We start from the raw sequence: 12,893 nt of genomic DNA, 5'->3' as shown, positions 1-12,893 counted from the left end.
CCAGACTACAGTGACATTCTCGAATGATGTTACAAGATACGGGTAAACTCCGTTAAGTATGTTTGGGAACAGTTTCCAGGCACATGGTTCCGACTAGGAAGAATTTTGGTATTTTTCACAGCTTGGTGTTGTTTTGATCATGTGCACAGAGAATCAGCCACCAATTTCAAATGAAATCCCACCTCTAGAAGGAAGACCTTGTGTGTAAATCACCATTCTAAGCTACTAGGAAAGAGTCACTGTAGTGAAAGATGGAAAAGTTTGTCCCTAAATTGAGCATGATTTACAGTTTAAAATAAGAAATCAGTGAAATACTTGATGACTTTGAGGGTTTGGAAACCCCAAGAAACATTTGTTGAGCCATTATTAGGATTGTCAGCCCTGTTCTTTAAATCTAGCCTGTTCAAATCAGGAAATCCTAGTGGTCTTGCATTATCCCATTCTGTGTGGTCATAAAGTTAGCATAAAATATAACCTCAAACAAGCTATGTTATTGGAACTTCTTATTTTTCTTTTCTTACTAATTCTAGTAATTTTCTGCCACTTGCATTAAAAAAAAAATAAATTAAATCAGATGGGGACTCTGGTGTCAGAAACTTTTCTTCTTTTGCTTTTGGTAAGTGACTAGGAAGATTACTCTGTTTCTTAGTCATTGGTATTATGCTTTGAATTTGATCCAAAGTAACAAGGAGGAAAAATGTTGAGGTGTTCTAATAATGGAATTTGTGGTTCCAACTAAACTTTGAAAAGAGTATTATCTGAATTGCAGAGGAGCTCTAATGTTTTCAGTTCCCTTCACTGTTCTGAAACCTCATATATGGTAGCACTTTGCACAGCTGGACCTTTCCAGTGAATCTTCTTTGATGAGCTCATGCCCTCTCAGAAGTATCACAGCCTCTTTGGGAGGCAGGAAAACATTCCCATTGTACAAAAAGGGCAGGCTGAGGTACCGAGAAGGGAAATTCCCTGGTTGTGCACAGTAAGCCTCAGCTGCCTGGACTTCCATTCTACCTACAAAACATACCTGAAACAAAACTGGAAAGGCTTGTGAGAGCCCCTGGCATACTGTGTATTGCATTGAATCACGTAATGAAAAATGACTTCCTGTGAGGCTGAAGAGAAGGAATATGATATTAATGTGCAGCTTGGGTCATTCAGGGGATTAGAAAAAGTAAGTCATAAAACCGTTTAAGAAGAGATAAGAACAAAGTCTGTTTGAAGTTATGAAAGTAAGATACCAGGTAGGACACAAATGCTAATTGTAGGAGACATTTTTGAGGAGTCCAGTAAAAATAGCAGACAACAGGCGCTTGTTTGAGACTTGATAGTGTCAGGTACTATTCATTTTTTATATCTAACCAAACATTTTCTGGGGACTTTTAATCTGTTTTCTCACCTTTTACCAAGGAAAGGTAGAAAAGAAAAAAAGAACATGAGCTGGATCCAGAAAATCTTCACCAGGCCTTCCCACGGTACACACTGAACTTTTCCCTTCCATCTGTCTTTAGCTGGTGCCTCTGGAAAATCTACAGACAGCAGAAACATCTTACACTCAGAAGGTCACTGTCTCTGGAATCTGTTAGGCAAGGTGGTAAAAATGCTGTCTTTGAGGACAGTGACTTAAATCACTGGATATTCTCAGCCAAGGAAAGAAATGAGGCTACTGATGCTCTCCCAGATTTGCCTTCTGAGAGGAGGAATCAGATGAAGTGCTTGAACTCCACTGAGCACAGAGAAGTTCTAATCACAGCAGGTTTTGTCCATTCAGAATGTAGTTCCCATAATCAAACACCCAGTAAGTAAGTAAGTAAATAAATACATAAAATGGTGAGAACTACTCCCTTAGCCTGTTTCCTGTGCTCTCTGCCCACATCCCTGCTTTTTCCTTGTCTTCACAGACACTCTGAAGTTACTTCTGTTTTATGTTTGTTTAGAACTCCATGCTAAAGCAGATTCTTATATTCTGATGGTACAGAAGATTTATGCTTACAAGTCATTGGTATAAATATCACTAACTTCTGAAAAGCAGTGCCAGATTTATTCTGGGAAACAACTTTCTCCTAAAAGCACATTTCTTTAATGCTGACAATAATTTTCTTTATATCTTACCTTCTTATGAAAATGAGATGTACACCATCATCTTATTAGCAATTACACAGTCTTATGTCCCTGACAATGTTTTAAAACCCCTGGGATAATTTTAGCCAAATTTGACAAAACAAAACAAAACAAAACAACCAAAACCAACCAACCAAAAAAAGTCTAATTCATTATTAAGTTTCAATAAAACTGAAGTCTGTATAGAAGAGAAAATCTGCGCTAGTGCCCATCACTGAGGGAAGCAGAGGTGCACACACTCTGTGTAGCAGAGGCCAGCTAACCAATCTACAGGCAAGTGCTGTCTGAGGATGTTTCAGACATGCAGGGAGAGAAACTGTTAATACACTGATGTGTATTTGTAAGTATTTGTGGAGATGAAGAACACAAATTGATAGAAAGCAGGCCTCTCATTATTTCCAGCGCTCACACAAGAACTTGTCTTTGATCAGCAGAGTCTTATGAAGTTTGGAGACCTGGAAAGATGCTGGAATTCTTCCCTAGTGTTGTGCTTTGAGTTTTAGCAATAAATTAATATGGTCAAACAATAAAATGAAAAACTGCTTTTGAAACTTTGACCCCAAAGTTCATCCTTAGTAATTTAGGTTTTACTTCAGCAAGGCACATACATATATCCCGAAGTAAAACAAGCAGTAAACAATTGTTTAAGTACCTTGCTGAACTATATCCAAACATTATAAAAAGGCACACATAATATTCTTCACTAAAAAATAATTAACCTACTAAACGACTATAATCTTGATTCAAGTACCTTTACAGTAACAGTTTTTTAAGACCTTGGTAGAAAAACTGAAGTCCTTTTAACTCATATAAAGCTGTAGTCTTGAAAGAAGCCAATATCTTGACTTGACTTGGAATATTGGAAGTGTGATTCCCAAAATAGCATATGGCTGACAACAGGCTGTTATCTAAGTAGAACATACACTTTTCCATTTTATCCTGTGTATAATATTAAATGTGGTCAGTTGGTTGCTGTAACCACAAGAGAGATTTCCCACATGAAGCAGAAATGGACACTAAAAATTCATCAGTGCTAAAAGAGATAAGGGTTAATCAGGATTACTGAAACTAAGTCTCTCTTTTTAATGTTATTGTACCCAGCTTTGGAAGATCTCATCACATTCATTGTACACTGAGTATTTTTGTATTTTGCTGACAGTCTTTAGCAATGGTGTGCTCTTTATCAGTTCTGGCTGTACACATAGTAGTTCACTCAGGTTGTATTGGTAACAGGGCCCAAGCCGAAGTGAATTTCTTACTTTAGTCCATGAGCAATCATTGCTAGGAAGCTATTGTTTTATTTGGAATTACTGCTTGGCTAGTATAAAGAAAGAAAAGCCAGATCCTTGATTAGTAACCCAGTATTTCCTCCAGTTGTCTCTGCTTAGACCCATGAGCAGATCATAAACTACCCTTTTTTTTTTTTTATTTTTCGCAAGAATTTGGGTTTAACAGAAATCTCTAATGCACATGAGAAGTCAAAACCAAAATCCTGTGTGTTTTAACAGTCTTGATAGGACAAGAGGTAATGGGTTCAAACTTAAACAGGGGAAGTTTAGGTTAGATATAAGGAAGAAGTTCTTTACTGTGAGGGTGGTGAGGCACTGGGATGGGTTGCCCAAAGAAGTTGTGAATGCTCCATCCCTGGCAGTGTTCAAGGCCAGGTTGGACAGAGCCTTGGGTGACAATGGTTTAGTGTGAGGTGTCTCTGACCATGGCAGGGGATTGGAACTTGATGATCTTAAGGTCCTTTCCAACCCAAACCATTCTATGATTCTATGATTTGTACATTGTTTTTTCTCATCAACTCTTACTCGACTTTCATATGATATGTTCTACTCTCATAATTTGGAGGGAGTGTATGAAAAATGGCCAGGTACATTAAATTATCAGTGATATTTGTAATGTGCCTGTCTACTATCATGTAGCAGAAGGCAGCTATGAACTAGGTAAGGCAAAATGTGAGTAGTAGGGGAGCAATCACTTACTTGTGCATGCATGTGACTTTCAGACAAGGTGAAAGTCACAGAGCTGCTGAATGCACACAGAAAAAGGTTTTCAGATTGAGTGAATCAATTGCCCATAATTTACAGATTGCGTTATTACTTGGAAACATTAATATTTCAGTGTTAAACACTGTAACAAACCCCACTGAAAGCTTGGTTACTCTATTTGAGTAGCTTTAAAACAGACTTAGATGCACTTTCAGTAAATTCTCCTGAAATGAGCAACATGCATTTCAGTGAAGTGGGAGTCACTTCCTGAACTTTTCCTTATTTCTTTCAGCTTCCTGAAAAATATATCTTCTATGGGCTGATATACATTTGGAATACTTAGGGAGGGAATCCCTGGTGATATCACTGTACACACAGGTGCTGTGGCTTGAGCCAGCCGGTAACTCAGAACCATGCAGCTGCTCACTCACTTCCCTTCCCTTCTTTCCCCTTGCTCCTGGAGGGGTGGGGAGGAGAATGGGAAGAATGTAACTCGCAGGGGTTGAGATCAGAACAGTCTGGAAACTAAGGTATAACACAAACCACTGCTGCTGCCACCAATAATAATAATGAGACAGGAAATAACAAGGGAAGAAAATATAAAACTATAAGGGGAAAAGGAAATCAATAAGCAGAAGTGATGCACAATACAACTGTTCACCACCTGCCAACCAATACCCAGAGCAGTGAGCTGGGCCTGTGTGACTCCCCCCAGTTTCTGTACTGAGCATGACGTGCTGTGGCATGGAATACCCCATTGGCTACTCTGGGTCAGGTGTCCTGTCTCTGCTTTCTCCCGGCATCTTGTCCCCTCCTCCCTGGCACAGCATGAGAGACTGAAAAGTCCTTGATTGGGGTACGCATCGCTTAGCAACAACTAAAACCATCAGTGTGTTATCAGTGTTGTTCTCAGACTGAAGTTGAAAACACAGCATTGCACCAGCTACTAGGAAGGAGAAAAATAACCGTTACAGCTGAACCCAGGACAACAGACACTAAATGCAGCCTCAGACACCTCATTGCTTTCAATGTAATTGAAATTCTCCACAGAGTATTTAGTGAGAAAATCTAGATTAATAGGCAATTTATGAGGTTATCAGATATGGTCATAGAATCATAGAAAAGTTTGTGTTGGAACGGACCTTAAGATCATCTAGATCCACCCTGCCCTGGCCAGGGACTCCTCACACTAGATCATTTCACCCAAGGCTCTGTCCAACCTGCCAGGGATGGAGCATTTACCACTTCTTTGGGCAACATGTTCCAGTGCACCACCCTCACAATAAAGAACTTCTTCCTTATATCTAACCTAAACTTCCTCTGTTTAAGTCTGAACCCCTTGATGATAAACATATAGTAAGCACATAAATAGACTATTTTATAATTAACAGAGTTCTGGTTTTCTGAAAGATTGCTTTGAAAAATAAAACCAGAAAGAGTTTACTTTGTTAAATCAGTGTTTCTTGATGTATAGAACAATTTCATATTGGAAATGAAAGAATTATTAAGTTGCTATATGGTGCATTTACAGACATGTCACTGTCTTTATTGCACATTCCTGATAAGAAAGAGCAAAAGACATAATTTTAGGTTAAATTCAAGAAGGTATCTAACACAGAGAGAGCTTTTTGAGGGATATTGTACTAGCATGAACCTTTTCAACTTTTTTTTTTTTCCTGGTATTATTAAGAAGTAAAGTTTTCAAGGAATATTCTGTGCAGCTGCAACACTGCTTTTATCTGTTTTGCATAATATAAGGGGAAATTGTCAGCTTTGACTTCAGGGAAAAGCTCTGCCACTTGAGGCTTGATCCATTTATGAGATTATTAGTTCAAGGAGAGTATGTTTCAAGTAAACTCACAACATAAACAGAAATGTTGCAGTGTTTCCTTTCTCGCCTAAATAACAAGGGGTTATTGCTTTAAAACATTTATGCGACTTGTTCTTTGTGTCTGTTTAAATTCACAACATATTAACATCCAAATATCTTTACAAGCAGCTCCATTGGCTTTATGTCCACTTTGTTCCGTTATGAAGGGTAATTTATGTTTTTACAATCAATATATTGGATAATTCTTCTCCATTATCCTGAAATAAGATAAAGATTGTAATGAAAGATAACACATTTTAAATAAAGCCATTAGGAAGAGATTTTGTCTTTAACAGAACATTAAGTGTTAAGAATGGTAGATGGGTGAAACTTCGTAGTTTAAACTGCACTGAAATGAGATGCTAAAATTGTCTGGAGGGAGGTAAGAAATAGCTTTCAATGTTTCTTGTGAAAGCACAGAGAACGCACTCAGCGGCCATGGCAGATCAATGCTATTCTTTCTAGGGTGGTCCAACAACACCATCTAGACCAAACTCATTGACCATGCCAATGATCAGCCCACAAGCATGGCATGACTGTCAGGCACCCTCTGAATTACACAGGGGCATGACTTATTCAAGTATGCCCAGCAGCTTAACAAGGCTGGTAGCCTGTCTGGCATGCCTGGCCCTGCAGTAGCGTGCAGATCTACTCTTCTTGAGTTTCACTATTATCATTGGGAAGCTTTTCTAATATCTAACCTGAACTTTTTTTTGGTTCTTATCCTGTCCATCCTGGGCAGGATTTCACTGCTTTTCCAGTTTTCAATGCAAGCCCATTTTGTTCATTCTTGCATAGAAACTAAAAGAAGCCTCATGTGGCCCTCTGAATTTTCTTAATCTCAGCAACAGCATTTTTGAAGAATGGCCTCAAAACTGAGGCCCCAAATGTATTCCAGCCAAAGTTGCACCACTGCAGAATAAAAGGATGCTTTATGTATGTCTTTTAGACTACATTTTCATTTAAACCTCTCAGTGTCTTATCTTCCATTTTTTGTGACTGCATTAACAGGGTTGACTCATGTCCAACTTCTGAGTCACTTAGACTCCCAGGTTCAGCATTCATGTTTCCTTATCATTTATTCCCCATCTTTTATTTCTGCAGTTGGCTATTTCTGTTTAGAACATTATAGCACTTACCCCATCGACCTGTATGTCTTTTCAGACGGCTTTCCAAATTTGTACTACGCATTTTCAGTCTCTCCCAGCTTGCTAGCATCTGCAAATTTAATAAGCACAGTCTCTATTCTGTCTTCCAAGACACTGCTGAGAACAGTGAGCAGCACTTGCGCAGGACAGACTACTGCAGAATCTAGCAAGGCAAGTCCTTCAGTTTTCATGAGCAATCATTGATGATTGCAATCTCAATATAGTTTCCAAGGAGCCCTGCACCCTTCCTACAGCAGTTTCATCCAGAGGACACTTCCTTCTGTGTATGTTACATATGAGACAACAGCCAAGGCTTTACTGGACGTGAGATATTTGACTCCTACTGCTTCTTCAGAGGGCCAGTTACCTTCAACAGAATGGAATTTGATTGACTTGACAGAATTTGTTCTCAATAAATATGTCTGTGAATCTTTGGGGTTTCCAATGTGCTCTTACATAATGTTTTGGAAAATACTTCAGTATTTTTCCAGGAATTTTAATTAAGAGCTGTGCTTCGTAATTTCCCAGATGCTACCTGCTTCACTTTTTCTTAGAATAGGCACTACATTTCTTTTTCCTTTTTCATTTTGTACCTTTGTGTACCATTTTTTTAAAAAAGAGCTATTATGAGCTGCAGAACTGCTTCAGTTACTTTTTTCAAATATCCTAGGGTGACAAAGTTCACCCAGCCCAGTTAATATGAAAACTCCCTAATCTGTATTTTATTTCTTCTAGGTCAAGATCTTATCTATCCCTTGCTGGTACTAATTATGTTAGGCTCATGCTATTGTCACTGATCTTTTTTAAAAGGGTGATGAAAAAAAGATAATAAACACTTCAGTCTTCTCCAGAACTGCCATTTGTTGATCTCTTCCAAGAAAAGTACTTGAAAAGTACTAAGCCTTCCCTTAGATTTTTATTTTTCTTTTAAAAACAGCGTGTGGTTATACTGCCAAACACTGATACAAAAACCATCTCCTATTCCGGAAGATTCTGTTCTGGAAAATGTTTCTATTGCTGTCGTCCAGATTTCTTACAATGCAGATATAAGAAGCATTTCCTTTTGTCCTACAGAGCTGAAGCAATAATGTTTTGAAAATCTCTTTGGCCCATCCTAACAAAGCTCATTCAAGATGAAAAATTAATATAATTTTGAAAAAGCGGCTGTATATTAAGCTACAGATACTTAATTGTGTAGACCTCAGGTTACAGACAAACAATTTTTCAGAGAAAATAAGCAATCAGAAATTAGGACATTATCTTTACAGAGATCATGAATTTAATCACAGGATTGCTCACAAGAACACAGATGCTCAAGTAGGAGTCACGTGGAGGATGGAAACATACCCATCACTAGGCGAATAGCATCTTTAATTGCTGTCCTCACTTAGAGACAAAATTGAACCAGTGGAGAGAATTACAATTTACTTCTGTTTATAGTGTGAGCAAATCTGGATAATTTTTTAGCTATTTTAAAAAAGATAAGCTCCTACGAGAATATATCCTAGGAGATTTATACTATATTCTCCTATATATTGCAGAATAGAAACTGCAATTATATTCTATCTGGGGCAGGGAATGACTCATTTAGATCTATGTCCCTTGATTTTTACATGTATGTAGCATTATGGAATTAGTACATGAGTGATCAAAAAAGCTCTAGCTTTGCTTAGACAACCCCCCTTATAACTGCAAACCAGTACAACAGAAATGGTGCATTATAACACAGCCTGAGACACTGCTTATTTCTATTGAGTCTTACCCAGCTCATTATGAAGTCTTATGGGAATAGATGACCAAGTTATCAAATGATAGCCCTTTATCAGATATCCCATGAGAGCTTCAACCTGTGTGGAATTGTGACTGGCCTTGAAGGATTTGTGTAACAAATCTATTCCTGAAGTTTAAGTGGTTGTTTTCAGGAGTTGACTTCAAAATCCAGTGCTATAGGAGAATTTGGAAGAGCAAGCAGAAGAGATCTGAAGACCTGCATGCTGACAGAAAGCTGTGTGCTGATTTCTAGGGAAGTAGTGGATACAAGCTGCATCTTACACTCTGAGTTGCAAGAAATTTTATTCTCTATACTCAGGAGGCTCTCTGTCCATTCAGATTCTACGGCTTTGATTTCTCTTCCAAATGATGCCACTTTTGCCCATTCACTCACAGAGCAGAGTAGGCCTTCCTTTTTTATCTTGAGAGGTTCCTTCAGAGGAAATGTATTGGTGGTATCTCCTTTTCTGGTAAAGGCAGTTGCTCAGGAAATGAGTGTTATTCATCCTTTTTGCTTAAAATATGTCAGAGTTAAAGAGCTGAAGACTGATTTCCATATTCTCTATGCTACAGAGTTCTTCTATCTTTATGACTCTATCAGAAAAGCAAGGAAAATTATAACTAAAAATGTCAGGCATCTCCAGATGGTTAAAAAAATTCAAAATCACTGTTTTGGAGCTGGCTTTCAAATTAAGCCTAAGTCTTATTTTAGGTACCAAAGGCCTGGATCCTCAGAAATTCATCTTCCTAAAACCCATCTGACTTCACTGAGAGTTAAGTGCCTCAAATACTCTGACACTAAAATACTAAAATACTAAAATACTCTCATAAATCCAGGCAAAATCCAGGCAAATGAAGTCTTTGATTTGCTCTATCCCTCAGTTTGAGCAAAAGATACTTGGCATTTTGCTAGATCACTCCTGGAGTGGCAAGAAATATGTGCTTTGTCTTCCCTATTTGATTACCTATTACAATTTTTCTTCAGTTATATGAGTTACATGTTCTTCAGTTATAGGAGAATACCCTGCATCTGGAACTTGACTGTTTCAGTGTACGGGGAATAGCTGAGGTTACTGGTTCCCTTCTGAGTTGTTTATGTGCTCTTCCTTTGTCTTTGCTGTTGGGCAAATGCTAAAAATAAGAATTTGCTTATCTAATTTGTATGGATCTTCACAGTGTATGTGATTTCACTGTCTCCTTTCCCCTCAAGCAGTGGACAGATTTTCCAGACCTTATGACTATGGACTATGCATTCATTGCTGTCACAAGTCAATGGATTCTTCTTTTCAGCACTGACATGCCAATTTAAGATACACCCAAGTTTTCCATAAGGAATAGTTAAGAGATAACAGTTTCTGTTTGTTCCATTTGGGCTCTGGATTTACTAACTCCAATCTGAGTACATTTATTTCCAGTCCTGGAAATCTAGTTAACACCTTGTAAATTGTTTACTGCTAGCATGCCTAAATATGTGCTTTTATCTATGAACTGATCTTTATTTAGATTAGATAGGTAAATTATATTTTGTGTCAGATTAATAGCTTGTATGACAGAAGAATAATCAGGGTAAGCTTCCCTTTGTTGTCAGGCCCTATGCTAAAAGCTTCACTAGAGATGGCATTTTGGAGAAAGATCACGTTATTCTGCCTTCAAGCCTGTCCTGTCACTTACCTTATCTGTGTATCTGCTCTTATTAACTCAGATCAGCAAAAAAAGTTGCATACCCTTAGAAGCTTACAGATGGTAGGAGGGATGAAAAATGCACTTTCTCCTCTTTCTGTACACATCATTCTTTTTTTGAAGTTGAACTGAGGAATGACAACAGAGCAGTTATGTTTTGCTAACCTGAAACGTCTTTGTATCCTAGCTTTACGTGTAGAGTCAGCAAGCACAGCAAAGCAGAGCAACAGGAGTGATCAGGTTGCAGTGGTGGCTTGCAAGGGGCACAGGGCTGTGATGGTCAGGGCCAAAAAAGAGAAAGAAATTCCTTCTGAACATAATAAAGTCATCTGGGGGACCAGCCAAGGACAAAAGTTATGGGCTACACAAGAGAAATAAACTGTGATATGTAAGAGAAAATAATCAGGGCTGAGGGAAAAAAAGGAGGGTCCTGGAAGACCCTAACTTAAACCCAAATAAACAAAAAACCCCCAAAACAACAGTGATAGTGCAAGTATTTTGCGTTTTTTTAGAACTGTATTGTTAAGTGACTTAACAAGTATATGTGTCGACCTATTTACTTACATGATTATGTTCTCTCATGGTTGGAATTTTGCCTCTGGAGGAGCAGAACTGACACTGTGTTTAAATAACAAGGTTTTGCTCAGCAAATGCACTAGAGATGTCATGAACATCTCCATGCACAAATACGTACCTGGAGCCTACCTGAGCCAAAAGGAATTTAAGAGCATAGGAGCTTAATATACAGGGGACCAGTTTAGCATATAGTTTAGTAACCAGCTGGCAAAACTTTTAGTTTGAGAGCAGACAGACCTTTATCCACATTCTGACCCCAGCTGCACCACCAGTATGAATACAAGTTAATTAACTTGTATGAATACAAGTTAATTTCCAGCTCTGTTTGAATTTGCCCAGTAAATACATTGCCCCTGAAAACTCAATTTGATCCTTCCTGTGCAACCTCAGTTTTATTATGGGACAGGTCAGGTTCCTTGAGGGAATAATGAAACATCTAAGACATCTGGCAAATCTCCTCTCTGACAATGATACAGTGGTAAAATAGGTCAGTGCAGTTTAGGGTTGCTTTTGAAGCTAAGTGATAGGAGACTTTTCTAATACAGGAGGCTGAATCCTAGGGACAGTGAGATTAGTTTTTACAGGGAAGATGTAGAAAGATTTAAAAGAGCTCTGAAAAAAAGAAATTCAAGAGGTTTTAAGGCTGCAAAACCAGACAAGATTAAACTAATTAAATACTTCTAATTCAATACAGCATTGGCTGTTATTTACAAGTGCTTGAAAGGTAGTACAATTCCGATGAATCAGTATAGTACAGTATATAGAATCATAGAATGGTTTGGATTGGAAAGGACCTTAAGATCATATAGTACTAACCTCTCCGCCACAGGCAGGGACTCTCAACTATACCATGTCAGCCAAGGCTCTGTCCAGCCTGGCCTTGAACCTGCAGCGTTGGAGCATTTACCACTTCTTTGGGCAACCTGTTCCAGTGCCGCACCACTCTCACAGTAAAGAACTTCTTCCTTATAGCTATCCTGAACTTCTGTTCCATTATGAACCCATTACTTCTTGTCCTACCACTAGTCCCTCCCCAGTATCCCTGTAGGCCCCCTTCAGATACCAAAAGGCTGCTCTGAGGTCTCCACGCAGCCTTCTCTTCTCCAGGCTGAACAGCCCCAATTTTCTCAGCCTATCTTCATACAGGAGGTGCTCCAGCCCCCTGATCGTCCTCGTGGTCTCCTCTGGACTTGCTCTGACAGCTCCATGTCTTTCTTATATAAAGGACACCAGAACTGCACACAGTACTCCAGGTAGGGTCTCACAAGGCAGGATCACCTCCTTCAGCCTGCTATACAGGTAGGATGTGTATTAGCATAGTATACAACAGACAAGCTTACACACTTCTTCTGGACGCATGAGTATACTTAAATGTAGTAATGAAAAAAATTAAAAGCAAAGGAGGGTTTGGTTTTTTTTTTAAGATTAAAACTAAGTATCCTGTCCTGAGAGTAACATTTGGAGTTGTTTGCAAACAGATACAGCTTTAAGTATTAAACACATGGTAGATAAAACACCATTCTTAGCAACATGAGTTTTTCTTTTTAGGTAAAGAATTCTGGTTCCAGCAAACTTAGGGGCAACTTTTGAAGCTATCTGAAATTACCCATAGCTTACAAGAATAATTTCTGAAGGTGCATATGTCTAACGGAAGTATGTAGCCTATTTGCATGGCACACTCAGATATTTTAAAAAAAAAAATCTGTTTAATGAAAGACTACAAGAAAAATAACAAGT

General features: G+C 38.5%; 1 long non-coding RNA gene across 1 annotated transcript; it reads right to left on the bottom strand.

The window, feature by feature from the left end:
- Positions 1-9,186: 9,186 nt before the first annotated feature.
- LOC134163388 (uncharacterized) lies at positions 9,187-12,022 on the bottom strand. Its single transcript, XR_009964713.1, has 2 exons — positions 11,145-12,022; positions 9,187-10,851 (listed from the first exon to the last, which is right to left on the bottom strand). It is a non-coding gene; the product is annotated as an uncharacterized LOC134163388 (long non-coding RNA).
- Positions 12,023-12,893: the final 871 nt, after the last annotated feature.

The sequence above is a fragment of the Pezoporus occidentalis genome, unplaced genomic scaffold (genome assembly GCF_034315485.1).
Source record: "Pezoporus occidentalis ecotype Australia unplaced genomic scaffold, CSIRO_AGI_Poc_V1 ctg20, whole genome shotgun sequence".
In the NCBI taxonomy this organism is placed as follows: Eukaryota; Metazoa; Chordata; class Aves; order Psittaciformes; family Psittacidae; genus Pezoporus; species Pezoporus occidentalis.
Note: the sequence above shows the minus strand (reverse complement) of the source record. Positions and strands in the feature narration are given on the sequence as shown.